Source organism: Rhamphochromis longiceps, linkage group LG14 (assembly GCF_057381845.1).
Source record: "Rhamphochromis longiceps isolate RC_006_pf linkage group LG14, R_longiceps_female_GT1.1, whole genome shotgun sequence".
Classification (NCBI taxonomy): Eukaryota; Metazoa; Chordata; class Actinopteri; order Cichliformes; family Cichlidae; genus Rhamphochromis; species Rhamphochromis longiceps.
Genome location: NC_140570.1, coordinates 28053256 through 28073144, shown reverse-complemented (window position 1 = coordinate 28073144; position 19889 = coordinate 28053256). Strand labels below are relative to the sequence as shown.

At 43.3% G+C, this 19889-nt stretch overlaps 1 protein-coding gene across 1 annotated transcript in view; it reads left to right on the top strand.

The window, feature by feature from the left end:
* Nucleotides 1-19889, top strand: part of LOC146654298 (extracellular calcium-sensing receptor-like) — a 47249-nt gene that overhangs the window by 761 nt on the left and 26599 nt on the right. The window lies entirely within an intron of this gene.

Sequence of the window (19889 nt, the reverse complement as noted above, 5' to 3'; positions counted from 1 at the left end):
ATTAGGGCCCGAGCACTGATAGTGCGAAGGCCCTATTGTAATTGCTCTGTTTATTATTATTATTATTATTATTATTATTATTATTATTAGGGCCCGAGCACTGACAGTGCGAAGGCCCTATTGTAATTGCTCTGTTTATTATTATTATTATTATTATTAGGGCCCGAGCACTGACAGTGCGAAGGCCCTATTGTAATTGCTCTGTTTATTATTATTATTATTAGGGCCCGAGCACTGATAGTGCGAAGGCCCTATTGTAATTGCTCTGTTTATTATTATTATTAGGGCCCGAGCACTGACAGTGCGAAGGCCCTATTGTAATTGCTCTGTTTATTATTATTATTATTATTATTTCGGCAAATGAATCGGCCTTTTGAGGGCCTAAACATGCTCGAAAACTCTGGAAATTTTGCGCACGCGTCAGGTCTGGTGAAAATTTACGTATTTTAATGGTTTTACATATGAGCACTGGGAAATGGCTCTAGAGCGCCACCTATGCCTTGTTAAATGCAGCCCTACGACCACATCGTTTCAGCTACATGTATGAAATTTGGCACACATGTGTATCATGCCAAGACGAACAAAAAAGTCTGTGGGCCCATTGACGCAAACCCAACAGGAAGTCCGCCATTTTGGATTGAAGGTGACATTTTGGCTCTGATTTTACCGTTTCCATGCCTTGTACTTTAACGAACTCCTCCTTGGGATTTGGTCGTATAAGCTTCAAATTTGGACAGTGTCAACTACACCCTTGTGCCATGTTAAATTGCGGAGCTTTTGAGTTTTCACAATACTATGAGGCCGTGGCGCCATGGCGAATTTCGATGACTCGCCATGAAAATCTTATTGCCTCTCATTCTGTCATACATGTTCCAATCTGGACCAAAGAGCACACATATGATAAGGCTCCACCCCTGAACATATTTCAACTGCCATATTTGACCTCAAGGACAGCGCCACCTAGTGGGAACAGGAAATGTCATGTTTTACACTTTGGGGTACAGTATAGTGAAGGGTGACATCTGCAGCCTCAAATTTCTCCAGGAAAGCCTTAAGGAGTTGGTCTTGGGTAACAGTGAAAACTGTGAGTTTTCGCGAAAGGGTGTGACCCCAGCAGCATGGCGAACTTTGATGTCACGCCATGAAGAAACAAATTAGTATAACTCAATGAAATCCAGTCTGATCAGTACCAGACTTTACAGGCATGATGTCAGACCCGCCCTGAACAGATTGATGTGCCCATTGTCGGAAATACGGACAGCGCCACCTAGTGGCAACAGGAAATGTCATGGCTTTAATTTTGTTGTACTGATTTTCACAGGTTCATCTTGGCCACCTCAAAAGCGGTGAATATCACCATCAGTCCCTCGTGATGCTTCAGTGCAAAAATTGTGAGTTTAAACTGAACGGCGCACCCTGGTGGCAACGCTGTTCAACATGAAAGATGAAGTGGCTTTTGAGGGTCTTGGCAAGTTTATAGAGGCTTGAAATTTGGCACACACCTCCAAATGGATGAAGGCTTTGTTGGCATGTGATCATTTTCATTGAATAGCGCGAAATTGCTCCACAGCGCCCCCTACAAAATTTCAAAACCACAGCCCCTGCTCTGTGTTTTATGTATGAATCTGAAACCTGGTAGGCTTATAGGAGATATCAAGATGTACAAAAAAGTCTCTTGGAGCAATATCCCAAATCCAACAGGAAGTCAGCCATTTTAAAATTAATGTGTAATTTTGGCAACATTTTCCCCTCTTTTCAGGCTTCATACTTTGACGAACTCCTCCAAGGGATTTCATCATATTGAACCATTCTCCAGTGTGTGGAATCTAAAGACCTTTGTGATGTTAAATTGCGAAGCTTTTTACGTTCAAGGAAACGGGGTGGTCATGGCGGCACGTGGAGTTTCAATCACTCGCCAAAAAGCAGTAATATGCTGTCACTCAAAGACACAAAGTCCAATCTCTCCCAAAGGTCACAGGCGTGATGAGACTCGAGCTCGGAAATGTTTGTTATGCCCTTTGTCTATAATGGTTAGAGAGCCACCTAGTGGGACGACTATACTCATGGTTGAACCAAATGAAATGTTAACTGGTGGTTAAATGCATGAATTCCATCAATGTGACATCAGATCGGACATGCTGGTTTCAGGTGTTGGGCATGGCTCGACACGCCGGGGGTGCGAGGGCCCTCATAACGCTGCTTGCAGCTTTAATTATTATTATTTCGGCAAATGAATTGGCCGTTTGAGGGCCTAAACATGCTCGAAAACTCATGAAATTTTGCACACGCGTCAGGTCTGGTGAAAATTTACGTATTTTAATGTTCTCAGACATGGCCAGGGAAAATTAGCTCAGTAGCGCCACCTAGAAAAATGAAAAACGCGAGCCCCCGGTATGGGTATGGCCTACAAGTTTGAAAGTCGGTACACCTATATAATGTTCAGAGTCGAACAAAAAAGTCTATTATGGCAATGTCCTAAACCCAACAGGAAGTCCGCCATTTTGGATTGAAGGTGACATTTTGGCTCTGATTTTACCATTTCCATGCCTCGAACTTTGACGAACTCCTCCTTGGGGTTTGATTTCATAACCTTCATATTTGGTCAGTGCCAACTACACCCTTGTGCCATGTTAAATTGCGGAGCTTTTGAGTTTTCACAATACTATGAGGCCGTGGCGCCATGGCGAATTTCGATGACTCGCCATGAAAATCTTATTGCCTCTCATTTTGTCATACATTTTCTGACCTTGACCAAAGTGAACACATATGATAAGGCTCCACCCCTGAACATATTTCAACTGCCATATTTGACACCAGGGACAGCGCCACCTAGTGGGAACAGGAAATGTCATGTTTTACACTTTGGGGTACAGTATAGTGATGGGTGACACCTGCAGCCTCAAATTTCTCCAGGAAAGGCGTAAGGAGTTGGTCTTGGGTTACAGTGAAAACTGTGACTTTTCGCAAAAGGGTGTGACCCCAGCAGCATGGCGAACTTTGATGTCACGCCATGAAGAAACAAATTAGTATAACTCAATGAAATCCAGTCTGTTCAGTACCAGACTTTACAGGCATGATGTCAGACCCGCCCTGAACAGATTGATGTGCCCATTGTCGGGAATACGTACAGCGCCACCTAGTGGCAACAGGAAATGTCATGGCTTTAATTTTGTTGTACTGATTTTCACAGGTTCATCGTGGCCACCTCAAAAGCGGTGAATATCACCATCAGTCCCTCGTGATGCTTCAGTGCAAAAATTGTGACTTTAAACTGAACGGCGCACCCTGGTGGCAACGCTGTTCAACATGAAAGATGAAGTGGCTTTTGAGGGGCTTGCAAGTTTATAGAGGCTTGAAATTTGGCCCACACCTCCAAATGGATGAAGGCTTTGTTGTCATGTGATCATTTTCATTGAATAGCGCGAAATTGCTCCACAGCGCCCCCTACAAAATTTCAAAACAACAGCCCCTGCTCTGTGTTTCATCTATGAGTCTGAAACCTGGTAAGCTTATGGAAAATATCAAGATGTACAAAAAAGTCTCTTGGTGCAATATCCCAAATCCAACAGGAAGTCAGCCATTTTAAAATTAATGTGCAATTTTGGCGACATTTTCCCCTCTTTTCAGGCTTCATACTTTGACGAACTCCTCCAAGGGATTTCATCATATTGAACCATTCTCCAGTGTGTGGAATCTAAAGACCTTTGTGATGTTAAATTGCGAAGCTTTTTACGTTCAAGGAAACGGGGTGGTCATGGCGGCACGTGGAGTTTCAATCACTGGCCAAAAAGCAGTAATCTGCTGTCACTCAAAGACACAAAGTCCAATCTCTCCCAAAGGTCGCAGGCGTGATGAGACTCGAGCTCGGAAATGTTTGTTATGCCCTTTGTCTATAATGGTTAGAGCGCCACCTAGTGGGACGACTATACTCATGGTTGAACCAAATGAAATGTTAGCTGGTGGTTAAATGCATGAATTCCATCAATGTGACATGAGATCGGACGTGCTGGTTTTAGGTGTTGGGCGTGGCTCGACACGCCAGGGTGCGAGGGCCCTCATAACGCTGCTTGCAGCTTTAATTATTATTATTATTATTATTATTATTATTTCGGCAAATGAATTGGCCGTTTGAGGGCCTAAACATGCTCGAAAACTCATGAAATTTTGCACACGCGTCAGGTCTGGTGAAAATTTACGTATTTTAATGTTCTCAGACATGGCCAGGGAAAATTAGCTCAGTAGCGCCACCTAGAAAAATGAAAAACGCGAGCCCCCGGTATGGGTATGACCTACATGTTTGAAAGTCGGTACACCTATATAATGTTCAGAGTCAAACAAAAAAGTCTATTATGGCAATATCCTAAACCCAACAGGAAGTCCGCCATTTTGGATTGAAGGTGACATTTTGGCTCTGATTTTACCATTTCCATGCCTCGAACTTTGACGAACTCCTCCTTGGGGTTTGATTTCATAACCTTCATATTTGGTCAGTGCCAACTACACCCTTATGCCATGTTAAATTGCGGAGCTTTTGAGTTTTCACAATACCATGAGGCCGTGGCGCCATGGCGAATTTCGATGACTCGCCATGAAAATCTTATTGCCTCTCATTTTGTCATACATTTTCTGACCTTGACCAAAGTGAACACATATGATAAGGCTCCATCCCTGAACATATTTCAACTGCCATATTTTACATCAGGGACAGCGCCACCTAGTGGGAACAGGAAATGTCATGTTTTACACTTTGGGGTACAGTATTGTGATGGGTGACATCTGCAGCCTCAAATTTCTCCAGGAAAGCCTTAAGGAGTTGGTCTTGGGTTACAGTGAAAACTGTGACTTTTCGCAAAAGGGTGTGACACCAGCGGCATGGCGAACTTTGATGTCACGCCATGAAGAAACAAATTAGTATAACTCAATGAAATCCAGTCTGATCAGTACCAGACTTTACAGGCATGATGTCAGACCCGCCCTGAACAGATTGATGTGCCCATTGTCGGGAATACGGACAGCGCCACCTAGTGGCAACAGGAAATGTCATGGCTTTAATTTTGTTGTACTGATTTTCACAGGTTCATTGTGGACACCTCAAAAGCGGTGAATATCACCATCAGTCCTTCATGATGCTGCAGTGCGAATATTGTGACTTTATACTGAACGGCGCACCCTGGTGGCAACGCTATTCACCATGAAAAATGAAGTGGCTTTTGAGGGGCTTGGAAAGTTTAAAAAGTCTTGAAATTTGGCGCACGCCTCCAATGTGCATAAGGCTTTGTTGTTATGTGATCATTTTCATTGAATAGCGCAAAATGGCTCCACAGCGCCCCCTACGAAATTTCAAAACATCAGCCGCAGCTCTGTGTTTTATGTATGAGTCTGAAACCTGGTAAGCTTATAGGAGATATCAAGATGTACAAAAAAGTCTCTTGGAGCAATATCCCAAATCCAACAGGAAGTCAGCCATTTTAAAATTAATGTGTAATTTTGGCGACATTTTCCCCTCTTTTCAGGCACCGTACTTTGACGAACTCCTCCAAGGGATTTCATCAGATTGGACCGATCTGAAGTTTTTGGAATCTAAAGACCTTTGTGATGTTAAATTGCGAAGCTTTTTACGTTCAGGGAAACGGGGTGGTTATGGCGGCACTTAGAGTTTGAATCACTCGCCAAAAAGCAGTAATCTGCTGTCACTCAAAAACACAATATCCAATCTCTCCCAAAGGTCGCAGGCGTGATGAGACTCGAGCTCGGAAATGTTTGTTATGCCATTTGTACATAATGGTTAGAGCGCCACCTAGTGGAACGACTAACTAATCATGAATGAATGAGTTGAAATGTTAGCTGGTGGTTAAATGCATGAATTCCATCAATGTGACATCAGATCGGAGGTGCTGGTTTTAGGTGTTGGGCGTGGCTCGACGTGCCGGGGGTGCGAGGGCCCTCATAACGCTGCTTGCAGCTTTAATTAGGGCCCGAGCACTGATAGTGCGAAGGCCCTATTGTAATTGCTCTGTTTATTATTATTATTATTATTATTATTAGGGCCCGAGCACTGACAGTGCGAAGGCCCTATTGTAATTGCTCTGTTTATTATTATTATTAGGGCCCGAGCACTGACAGTGCGAAGGCCCTATTGTAATTGCTCTGTTTATTAGGGCCCGAGCACTGATAGTGCGAAGGCCCTATTGTAATTGCTCTGTTTATTAGGGCCCGAGCACTGACAGTGCGAAGGCCCTATTGTAATTGCTCTGTTTATTATTATTATTATTATTATTTCGGCAAATGAATCGGCCTTTTGAGGGCCTAAACATGCTCGAAAACTCTGGAAATTTTGCGCACGCGTCAGGTCTGGTGAAAATTTACGTATTTTAATGGTTTTACATATGAGCACTGGGAAATGGCTCTAGAGCGCCACCTATGCCTTGTTAAATGCAGCCCTACGACCACATCGTTTCAGCTACATGTATGAAATTTGGCACACATGTGTATCATGCCAAGACGAACAAAAAAGTCTGTGGGCCCATTGACGCAAACCCAACAGGAAGTCCGCCATTTTGGATTGAAGGTGACATTTTGGCTCTGATTTTACCGTTTCCATGCCTTGTACTTTAACGAACTCCTCCTTGGGATTTGGTCGTATAAGCTTCAAATTTGGACAGTGTCAACTACACCCTTGTGCCATGTTAAATTGCGGAGCTTTTGAGTTTTCACAATACTATGAGGCCGTGGCGCCATGGCGAATTTCGATGACTCGCCATGAAAATCTTATTGCCTCTCATTCTGTCATACATGTTCCAATCTGGACCAAAGAGCACACATATGATAAGGCTCCACCCCTGAACATATTTCAACTGCCATATTTGACCTCAAGGACAGCGCCACCTAGTGGGAACAGGAAATGTCATGTTTTACACTTTGGGGTACAGTATAGTGAAGGGTGACATCTGCAGCCTCAAATTTCTCCAGGAAAGCCTTAAGGAGTTGGTCTTGGGTAACAGTGAAAACTGTGAGTTTTCGCGAAAGGGTGTGACCCCAGCAGCATGGCGAACTTTGATGTCACGCCATGAAGAAACAAATTAGTATAACTCAATGAAATCCAGTCTGATCAGTACCAGACTTTACAGGCATGATGTCAGACCCGCCCTGAACAGATTGATGTGCCCATTGTCGGAAATACGGACAGCGCCACCTAGTGGCAACAGGAAATGTCATGGCTTTAATTTTGTTGTACTGATTTTCACAGGTTCATCTTGGCCACCTCAAAAGCGGTGAATATCACCATCAGTCCCTCGTGATGCTTCAGTGCAAAAATTGTGAGTTTAAACTGAACGGCGCACCCTGGTGGCAACGCTGTTCAACATGAAAGATGAAGTGGCTTTTGAGGGTCTTGGCAAGTTTATAGAGGCTTGAAATTTGGCACACACCTCCAAATGGATGAAGGCTTTGTTGGCATGTGATCATTTTCATTGAATAGCGCGAAATTGCTCCACAGCGCCCCCTACAAAATTTCAAAACCACAGCCCCTGCTCTGTGTTTTATGTATGAATCTGAAACCTGGTAGGCTTATAGGAGATATCAAGATGTACAAAAAAGTCTCTTGGAGCAATATCCCAAATCCAACAGGAAGTCAGCCATTTTAAAATTAATGTGTAATTTTGGCAACATTTTCCCCTCTTTTCAGGCTTCATACTTTGACGAACTCCTCCAAGGGATTTCATCATATTGAACCATTCTCCAGTGTGTGGAATCTAAAGACCTTTGTGATGTTAAATTGCGAAGCTTTTTACGTTCAAGGAAACGGGGTGGTCATGGCGGCACGTGGAGTTTCAATCACTCGCCAAAAAGCAGTAATATGCTGTCACTCAAAGACACAAAGTCCAATCTCTCCCAAAGGTCACAGGCGTGATGAGACTCGAGCTCGGAAATGTTTGTTATGCCCTTTGTCTATAATGGTTAGAGAGCCACCTAGTGGGACGACTATACTCATGGTTGAACCAAATGAAATGTTAACTGGTGGTTAAATGCATGAATTCCATCAATGTGACATCAGATCGGACATGCTGGTTTCAGGTGTTGGGCATGGCTCGACACGCCGGGGGTGCGAGGGCCCTCATAACGCTGCTTGCAGCTTTAATTAGGGCCCGAGCACCGAGAGTGCGAAGGCCCTATTGTATCTGCTCCGTTTCTTATTATTATTATTATTATTATTATTATTATTATTATTATTATTATTCACCCCAAACAAGGGCCTTTTTGAGGGCCTAAACATGCTCAAAAACTCATGAAATTTTGCACACATGCCAGGTCTGGTGAAAAATTTTGTATTTTAATGGTTTTACATATGAGCACTGGGAAATGGCTCTACAGCGCCACCTATGCCTTGTTAAATGCAGCCCTACGACCACATCGTTTGGGCTACATGTATGAAATTTGGCACACATGTGTATCATGCCAAGACAAACAAAAAAGTCAGTGGGCCCATTGACGCAAACCCAACAGGAAGTCCGCCATTTTGGATTGAAGGTGACATTTTGGCTCTGATTTTACCGTTTCCATGCCTTGTACTTTAACGAACTCCTCCTTGGGATTTGGTCCTATAAACTTCAAATTTGGACAGTGTCAACTACACCCTTGTGCCATGTTAAATTGCGGAGCTTTTGAGTTTTCACAATACTATGAGGCCGTGGCGCCATGGCGAATTTCGATGACTCGCCATCAAAATCTTATTGCCTCTCATTTTGTCATACATTTTCTGACCTTGACCAAAGTGAACACATATGATAAGGCTCCACCCCTGAACATATTTCAACTGCCATATTTGACCTCAACGACAGCGCCACCTAGTGGGAACAGGAAATGTTATGTTTTACACTTTGGGGTACAGTATAGTGATGGGTGACATCTGCAGCCTCAAATTTCTCCAGGAAAGCCTTAAGGAGTTGGTCTTGGGTTACAGTGAAAACTGTGACTTTTTGCAAAAGGGTGTGACCCCAGCAGCATGGCGAACTTTGATGTCACGCCATGAAGAAACAAATTAGTATAACTCAATGAAATCCAGTCTGATCAGTACCAGACTTTACAGGCATGATGTCAGACCCGCCCTGAACAGATTGATGTGCCCATTGTCGGAAATACGGACAGCGCCACCTAGTGGCAACAGGAAATGTCATGGCTTTAATTTTGTTGTACTGATTTTCACAGGTTCATCGTGGCCACCTCAAAAGCGGTGAATATCACCATCAGTCCCTTGTGATGCTTCAGTGCAAAAATTGTGACTTTAAACTGAACGCCGCACCCTGGTGGCAACGCGGTTCACCATGAAAGATGAAGTGGCTTTTGAGGGGCTTGGAAAGTTTAAAAAGTCTTGAAATTCGGCCCACGCCTCCAATGTGGTTAAGGCTTTGTTGTTATGTGATCATTTTCATTGAATATCCCAAAATGGCTCCACAGCGCCCCCTACAAAATTTCAAAATCACAGCCCCTGCTCTGTGTTTTATGTATGAGTCTGAAACCTGGTAAGCTTATAGGAGATATCAAGATGTACAAAAAAGTCTCTTGGAGCAATATCCCAAATCCAACAGGAAGTCAGCCATTTTAAAATTAATGTGCAATTTTGGCAACATTTTCCCCTCTTTTCAGGCATCGTTCTTTGACGAACTCCTCCAAGGGATTTCATCATATTGCACTATTCTTCAGTGTGTGGAATCCAAACACCTTTGTGTTGTTAAATTGCGAAGCTTTTTACGTTCAGGGAAACGGGGTGGTTATGGCGGCACGTAGACTCTCAATCACTCGCCAAAACGCAGTAATCTGCTGTTACTCAAAAACACAATGTCCAATCTCACCCAAAGGTCGCAGGCATAATGAGACTCGAGTTCGGAAATGTTTGTTATGCCATTTGTACATAATGGTTAGAGTGCCACCTAGTGGAACGACTAGCTAATCATGAATGAATGAGTTGAAATGTTAGCTGGTGGTTAAATGCATGAATTCCATCAATGTGACATCGATCGGACGTGCTGGTTTTAGGTGTTGGGCGTGGCTCGACGCGATGGGGTGCGAGGGCCCTCATAACGCTGCTTGCAGCTTTAATTATTATTATTATTATTATTCCGGCAAATGAATCGGCCTTTTGAGGGCCTAAACATTCTCGAAAACTCATGAAATTTTGCACACGCGTCAGGTCTGGTGAAAATTTACGTATTTTAATGTTCTCAGACATGGCCAGGGAAAATTAGCTCAGTAGCGCCACCTAGAAAAATGAAAAACGCGAGCCCCCGATATGGGTATGACCTACATGTTTGAAAGTCGGTACACCTATATAACGTTCAGAGTCGAACAAAAAAGTCTATTATGGCAATGTCCTAAACCCAACAGGAAGTCCGCCATTTTGGATTGAAGGTGACATTTTGGCTCTGATTTTACCGTTTCCATGCCTCGAACTTTAACGAACTCCTCCTTGGGGTTTGATTTCATAACCTTCATATTTGGTCAGTGCCAACTACACCCTTGTGCCATGTTAAATTGCGGAGCTTTTGAGTTTTCACAATACCATGAGGCCGTGGCGCCACGGCGAATTTCGATGACTCGCCATGAAAATCTTATTGCCTCTCATTTTGTCATACATTTTCTGACCTTGACCAAAGTGAACACATATGATAAGGCTCCACCCCTGAACATATTTCAACTGCCATATTTGACATCAAGGACAGCGCCACCTAGTGGGAACAGGAAATGTCATGTTTTACACTTTGGGGTACAGTATAGTGATGGGTGACATCTGCAGCCTCAAATTTCTCCAGGAAAGCCTTAAGGAGTTGGTCTTGGGGTACAGTGAAAACTGTGGCTTTTCACGAAAGGGTGTGACCTCAGCAGCATGGCGAACTTTGATATCTCGCCATGAAGAAACAAATTAGTATAACTCCATGAAATCCAGTCTGATTAGTACCAGACTTTACAGGCATGATGTCACACCCGCCCTGAACAGATTGATGTGCCCATTGTCAGGAATATGAAGAGCGCCACCTAGTGGGAACAGGAAATGTCATGTCTTACACTTTGTTGTACTGATTTTCACAGGTTCATAGTGGCCACCTCAAAAGCGGTGAATATCACCATCAGTCCTTGATGATGCTTTAGTGCAAAAATTGTGACTTTAAACTGAACGGCGCACCCTGGTGGCAACGCTGTTCACCATGAAAAATGAAGTGGCTTTTGAGGGGCTTGGAAAGTTTATAGAGGCTTGAAATTTGGCGCACACCTCCATTGAGCTTAAGGCTTTGTTGTTATGTGATCATTTTCATTGAATAGCGCAAAATGGCTCCACAGCGCCCCCTACAAAATTTCAAAACATCAGCCCCAGCTCTGTGTTTTATGTATGAGTCTGAAACCTGGTAAGCGTATAGGAGATATCAAGATGTACAAAAAGGTCTCTTGGAGCAATATCCCAAATCCAACAGGAAGTCAGCCATTTTAAAATTAATGTGTAATTTTTGTGACATTTTCCCCTCTTTCCAGGCACCGTTCTTTGACGAACTCCTCCAAGGGATTTCATCATATTGAACCAATCTCCAGTGTGTGGAATCTAAAGACCTTTGTGATGTTAAATTGCGAAGCTTTTTACGTCCAGGGAAACGGGGTGGTCATGGCGGCATGTGGAGTTTCAGTCACTCGCCAAAAAGCAGTAATCTGCTGTCACTCAAAATCAAAATGTCCAATATGTCCCAAAGGTCGCAGGCGTGATGAGACTCGAGCTCGGAAATGTTTGTTATGCCATTTGTCAGTAATGGTTAGAGCGCCACCTAGTGGGACGACTATAATCATGATTGAATGAGATGAAATGTTAGCTGGTGGTTGAATGCATGAATGTCATTAATGTGACATCAGATCGGAGGTGCTGGTTGTAGGTGTTGGGCGTAGCTCGACGCGATGGGGTGCGAGGGCCCTCATAACGCTGCTTGCAGCTTTAATTATTATTATTATTATTATTAGGGCCCGAGCACTGATAGTGCGAAGGCCCTATTGTAATTGCTCTGTTTATTATTATTATTATTATTATTATTATTATTATTATTTCGGCAAATGAATTGGCCGTTTGAGGGCCTAAACATGCTCGAAAACTCATGAAATTTTGCACACGCGTCAGGTCTGGTGAAAATTTACGTATTTTAATGTTCTCAGACATGGCCAGGGAAAATTAGCTCAGTAGCGCCACCTAGAAAATTGAAAAACGCGAGCCCCCGGTATGGGTATGGCCTACAAGTTTGAAAGTCGGTACACCGTTATAACGTTCAGAGTCGAACAAAAAAGTCTATTATGGCAATGTCCTAAACCCAACAGGAAGTCCGCCATTTTGGATTGAAGGTGACATTTTGGCTCTGATTTTACCGTTTCCATGCCTTGTACTTTAACGAACTCCTCCTTGGGATTTGGTCCTATATACTTCAAATTTGGACAGTGTCAACTACACCCTTGTGCCATGTTAAATTGCGGAGCTTTTGAGTTTTCACAATACTATGAGGCCGTGGCGCCATGGCGAATTTCGATGACTCGCCATGAAAATCTTATTGCCTCTCATTTTGTCATACATTTTCTGACCTTGACCAAAGTGAACACATATGATAAGGCTCCACCCCTGAACATATTTCAACTGCCATATTTGACACCAGGGACAGCGCCACCTAGTGGGAACAGGAAATGTCATGTTTTACACTTTGGGGTACAGTATAGTGATGGGTGACATCTGCAGCCTCAAATTTCTCCAGGAAAGCCTTAAGGAGTTGGTCTTGGGTTACAGTGAAAACTGTGAGTTTTCGCGAAAGGGTGTGACCCCAGCAGCATGGCGAACTTTGATGTCACGCCATGAAGAAACAAATTAGTATAACTCAATGAAATCCAGTCTGATCAGTACCAGACTTTACAGGCATGATGTCAGACGCGCCCTGAACAGATTGATGTGCCCATTGTCGGAAATACGGACAGCGCCACCTAGTGGCAACAGGAAATGTCATGGCTTTAATTTTGTTGTACTGATTTTCACAGGTTCATCGTGGCCACCTCAAAAGCGGTGAATATCACCATCAGTCCCTCGTGATGCTTCAGTGCAAAAATTGTGACTTTAAACTGAACGGCGCACCCTGGTGGCAACGCTGTTCACGATGAAAGATGAAGTGGCTTTTGAGGGTCTTGGCAAGTTTATAGAGGCTTGAAATCTGGCACACACCTCCAATGTGACGAAGGCTTTGTTGTTATGTGATCATTTTCATTGAATATCCCAAAATGGCTCCACAGCGCCCCCTACAAAATTTCAAAACCACAGCCCCAGCTCTGTGTTTTATGTATGAATCTGAAACCTGGTAAGCTTATAGGAGATATCAAGATGTACAAAAAAGTCTCTTGGAGCAATATCCCAAATCCAACAGGAAGTCAGCCATTTTAAAATTAATGTGCAATTTTGGCAACATTTTCCCCTCTTTTCAGGCACCCTTCTTTGACGAACTCCTCCAAGGGATTTCATCAGATTGGACCGATCTGCAGTTTGTGGAATCTAAAGACCTTTGTGATGTTAAATTGCGAAGCTTTTTACGTCCAGGGAAACGGGGTGGTTATGGCGGTACTTAGAGTTTGAATCACTCGCCAAAAAGCAGTAATCTGCTGTCACTCAAAAACACAATGTCCAATCTCTCCCAAACGTCTCAGGTGTGATGAGACTCGAGCTTGGAAGTGTTTGTTATGCCATTTGTACATAATGGTTAGAGCGCCACCTAGTGGAACGACTAACTAATCATGAATGAATGAGTTGAAATGTTAGCTGGTGGTTAAATGCATGAATTCCATCAATGTGACATCACATCGGACGTGCTGGTTTTAGGTGTTGGGCGTGGCTCGACGCGCCGGGGGTGCGAGGGCCCTCATAACGCTGCTTGCAGCTTTAATTATTATTATTTCGGCAAATGAATTGGCCGTTTGAGGGCCTAAACATGCTCGAAAACTCATGAAATTTTGCACACGCGTCAGGTCTGGTGAAAATTTACGTATTTTAATGTTCTCAGACATGGCCAGGGAAAATTAGCTCAGTAGCGCCACCTAGAAAAATGAAAAACGCGAGCCCCCGATATGGGTATGACCTACATGTTTGAAAGTCAGTACACCTATATAACGTTCAGAGTCGAACAAAAAAGTCTATTATGGCAATGTCCTAAACCCAACAGGAAGTCCGCCATTTTGGATTGAAGGTGACATTTTGGCTCTGATTTTACCGTTTCCATGCCTCGAACTTTAACGAACTCCTCCTTGGGGTTTGATTTCATAACCTTCATATTTGGTCAGTGTCAACTACACCCTTATGCCATGTTAAATTGCGGAGCTTTTGAGTTTTCACAATACCATGAGGCCGTGGCGCCACGGCGAATTTCGATGACTCGCCATGAAAATCTTATTGCCTCTCATTTTGTCATACATCTTCTGACCTTGACCAAAGTGAACACATATGATAAGGCTCCACCCCTGAACATATTTCAACTGCCATATTTGACATCAAGGACAGCGCCACCTAGTGGGAACAGGAAATGTCATGTTTTACACTTTGGGGTACAGTATAGTGATGGGTGACATCTGCAGCCTCAAATTTCTCCAGGAAAGCCTTAAGGAGTTGGTCTTGGGGTACAGTGAAAACTGTGGCTTTTCACGAAAGCGTGTGACCTCAGCAGCATGGCGAACTTTGATATCTCGCCATGAAGAAACAAATTAGTATAACTCCATGAAATCCAGTCTGATCAGTACCAGACTTTACAGGCATGATGTCACACCCGCCCTGAACAGATTGATGTGCCCATTGTCAGGAATATGAAGAGCGCCACCTAGTGGCAACAGGAAATGTCATGTCTTACACTTTGTTGTACTGATTTTCACAGGTTCATAGTGGCCACCTCAAAAGCGGTGAATATCACCATCAGTCCTTGATGATGCTTTAGTGCAAAAATTGTGACTTTAAACTGAACGGCGCACCCTGGTGGCAACGCTGTTCACCATGAAAAATGAAGTGGCTTTTGAGGGGCTTGGCAAGTTTATAGAGGCTTGAAATTTGGCGCACACCTCCATTGTGCTTAAGGCTTTGTTGTTATGTGATCATTTTCATTGAATAGCGCAAAATGGCTCCACAGCGCCCCCTACAAAATTTCAAAACATCAGCCCCAGCTCTGTGTTTTATGTATGAGTCTGAAACCTGGTAAGCTTATAGGAGATATCAAGATTTACAAAAAAGTCTCTTGGAGCAATATCCCAAATCCAACAGGAAGTCAGCCATTTTAAAATTAATGTGCAATTTTTGTGACATTTTCCCCTCTTTCCAGGCACCGTTCTTTGACGAACTCCTCCAAGGGATTTCATCATATTGAACCAATCTCCAGTGTGTGGAATCTAAAGACCTTTGTGATGTTAAATTGCGAAGGTTTTTACGTTCAGGGAAACGGGGTGGTCATGGCGGCATGTGGAGTTTCAGTCACTCGCCAAAAAGCAGTAATCTGCTGTCACTCAAAATCAAAATGTCCAATATGTCCCAAAGGTCGCAGGCGTGATGAGACTCGAGCTCGGAAATGTTTGTTATGCCAATTGTCAGTAATGGTTAGAGCGCCACCTAGTGGGACTACTATAATCATGATTGAATGAGATGAAATGTTAGCTGGTGGTTGAATGCATGAATGTCATTAATGTGACATCAGATCGGAGGTGCTGGTTGTAGGTGTTGGGCGTAGCTCGACGCGATGGGGTGCGAGGGCCCTCATAACGCTGCTTGCAGCTTTAATTATTATTATTATTAGGGCCCGAGCACTGACAGTGCGAAGGCCCTATTGTAATTGCTCTGTTTATTATTATTATTATTATTATTATTATTATTATTATTATTTCGGCAAATGAATTGGCCGTTTGAGGGCCTAAACATGCTCGAAAACTCATGAAATTTTGCACACGCGTCAGGTCTGGTGAAAATTTACGTATTTTAATGTTCTCAGACATGGCCAGGGAAAATTAGCTCAGTAGCGCCACCTAGAAAAATGAAAAACGCGAGCCCCCGATATGGGTATGACCTACATGTTTGAAAGTCGGTACACCTATATAACGTTCAGAGTCGAACAAAAAAGTCTATTATGGCAATGTCCTAAACCCAACAGGAAGTCCGCCATTTTGGATTGAAGGTGACATTTTGGCTCTGATTTTACCGTTTCCATGCCTCGAACTTTAACGAACTCCTCCTTGGGGTTTGATTTCATAACCTTCATATTTGGTCAGTGCCAACTACACCCTTGTGCCATGTTAAATTGCGGAGCTTTTGAGTTTTCACAATACTATGAGGCCGTGGCGCCATGGCGAATTTCGATGACTCGCCATGAAAATCTTATTGCCTCTCATTTTGTCATACATTTTCTGACCTTGACCAAAGTGAACACATATGATAAGGCTCCACCCCTGAACATATTTCAACTGCCATATTTGACATCAAGGACAGCGCCACCTAGTGGGAACAGGAAATGTCATGTTTTACACTTTGGGGTACAGTATAGTGATGGGTGACATCTGCAGCCTCAAATTTCTCCAGGAAAGCCTTAAGGAGTTGGTCTTGGGGTACAGTGAAAACTGTGGCTTTTCACGAAAGGGTGTGACCTCAGCAGCATGGCGAACTTTGATATCTCGCCATGAAGAAACAAATTAGTATAACTCCATGAAATCCAGTCTGATTAGTACCAGACTTTACAGGCATGATGTCACACCCGCCCTGAACAGATTGATGTGCCCATTGTCAGGAATATGAAGAGCGCCACCTAGTGGGAAGAGGAAATGTCATGTCTTACACTTTGTTGTACTGATTTTCACAGGTTCATAGTGGCCACCTCAAAAGCGGTGAATATCACCATCAGTCCTTGATGATGCTTTAGTGCAAAAATTGTGACTTTAAACTGAACGGCGCACCCTGGTGGCAACGCTGTTCACCATGAAAGATGAAGTGGCTTTTGAGGGTCTTGGCAAGTTTATAGAGGCTTGAAATTTGGCACACACCTCCAATGTGACGATGGCTTTGTTGTCATGTGATCATTTTCATTGAATATCCCAAAATGGCTCCACAGCGCCCCCTACAAAATTTCAAAACCACAGCCCCAGCTCTGTGTTTTATGTATGAATCTGAAACCTGGTAGGCTTATAGGAGATATCAAGATGTACAAAAAAGTCTCTTGGAGCAATATCCCAAATCCAACAGGAAGTCAGCCATTTTAAAATTAATGTGCAATTTTGGCAACATTTTCCCCTCTTTTCAGGCATCGTTCTTTGACGAACTCCTCCAAGGGATTTCATCAGATTGGACCGATCTGCAGTTTGTGGAATCTAAAGACCTTTGTGATGTTAAATTGCGAAGCTTTTTACGTCCAGGGAAACGGGGTGGTTATGGCGGCACTTAGAGTTTGAATCACTCGCCAAAAAGCAGTAATCTGCTGTCACTCAAAAACACAATGTCCAATCTCTCCCAAACGTCTCAGGTGTGATTAGACTCGAGCTCGGAAGTGTTTGTTATGCCATTTGTACATAATGGTTAGAGCGCCACCTAGTGGAACGACTAACTAATCATGAATATATGAGTTGAAATGTTAGCTGGTGGTTAAATGCATGAATTCCATCAATGTGACATCAGATCGGACGTGCTGGTTTTAGGTGTTGGGCGTGGCTCGACGCGCCGGGGGTGCGAGGGCCCTCATAACGCTGCTTGCAGCTTTAATTATTATTATTATTATTATTCCGGCAAATGAATTGGCCGTTTGAGGGCCTAAACATGCTCGAAAACTCATGAAATTTTGCACACGCGTCAGGTCTGGTGAAAATTTACGTATTTTAATGTTCTCAGACATGGCCAGGGAAAATTAGCTCAGTAGCGCCACCTAGAAAAATGAAAAACGCGAGCCCCCGGTATGGGTATGACCTACATGTTTGAAAGTCGGTACACCTATATAACGTTCAGAGTCAAACAAAAAAGTCTATTATGGCAATGTCCTAAACCCAACAGGAAGTCCGCCATTTTGGATTGAAGGTGACATTTTGGGTCTGATTTTACCGTTTCCATGCCTTGTACTTTAACGAACTCCTCCTTGGGATTTGGTCCTATAAACTTCAAATTTGGACAGTGTCAACTACACCCTTGTGCCATGTTAAATTGCGGCGCTTTTGAGTTTTCACAATAGTATGAGGCCGTGGCACCATGGCGAATTTCGATGACTCGCCATGAAAATCTTATTGCCTCTCATTCTGTCATACATGTTCCGATCTGGACCAAAGAGCACACATATGATAAGGCTCCACCCCTGAACATATTTCAACTGCCATATTTGACATCAAGGACAGCGCCACCTAGTGGGAACAGGAAATGTCATGTTTTACACTTTGGGGTACAGTATAGTGATGGGTGACATCTGCAGCCTCAAATTTCTCCAGGAAAGCCTTAAGGAGTTGGTCTTGGGTTACAGTGAAAACTGTGACTTTTCGCAAAAGGGTGTGACCCCAGCGGCGTGGCGAACTTTGATGTCACGCCATGAAGAAACAAATTAGTATAACTCAATGAAATCCAGTCTGATCAGTACCAGACTTTACAGGCATGATGTCAGACCCGCCCTGAACAGATTGATGTGCCCATTGTCGGAAATACGGACAGCGCCACCTAGTGGCAACAGGAAATGTCATGGCTTTAATTTTGTTGTACTGATTTTCACAGGTTCATCTTGGCCACCTCAAAAGCGGTGAATATCACCATCAGTCCCTCGTGATGCTTCAGTGCAAAAATTGTGACTTTAAACTGAACGGCGCACCCTGGTGGCAACGCTGTTCAACATGAAAGATGAAGTGGCTTTTGAGGGTCTTGGCAAGTTTATAGAGGCTTGAAATTTGGCACACACCTCCAAATGGATGAAGGCTTTGTTGGCATGTGATCATTTTCATTGAATAGCGCGAAATTGCTCCACAGCGCCCCCTACAAAATTTCAAAACCACAGCCCCTGCTCTGTGTTCTATGTATGATTCTGAAACCTGGTAAGGTTATAGGAGATATCAAGATGTACAAAAAAGTCTCTTGGAGCAATATCCCAAATCCAACAGGAAGTCAGCCATTTTAAAATTAATGTGTAATTTTGGCAACATTTTCCCCTCTTTCCAGGCACCGTTCTTTGACGAACTCCTCCAAGGGATTTCATCATATTGAACCAATCTCCAGTGTGTGGAATCTAAAGACCTTTGTGATGTTAAATTGCGAAGCTTTTTACGTTCAGTGAAACGGGGTGGTTATGGTGGCACTTAGTTTGAATCACTCGCCAAAAAGCAGTAATCTGCTGTCACTCAAAAACACAATGTCCAATCTCTCCCAAACGTCAGATCGGAGGTGCTGGTTTTAGGTGTTGGGCTTGGCTCGACGCGCCGGGGGTGCGAGGGCCCTCATAACGCTGCTTGCAGCTTTATTAGGGCCCGAGCACTGACAGTGCGAAGGCCCTATTGTAATTGCTCTGTTTATTATTATTATTATTATTATTAGGGCCCGAGCACCGAGAGTGCGAAGGCCCTATTGTATCTGCTCCGTTTCTTATTATTATTATTAGGGCCCGAGCACTGACAGTGCGAAGGCCCTATTGTAATTGCTCTGTTTATTATTATTATTATTATTATTATTATTATTATTATTATTATTATTATTATTATTATTATTCCGGCAAATGAATTGGCCGTTTGAGGGCCTAAACATGCTCGAAAACTCATGAAATTTTGCACACGCGTCAGGTCTGGTGAAAATTTACGTATTTTAATGTTCCCAGACATGGCCAGGGAAAATTAGCTCAGTAGCGCCACCTAGAATAATGAAA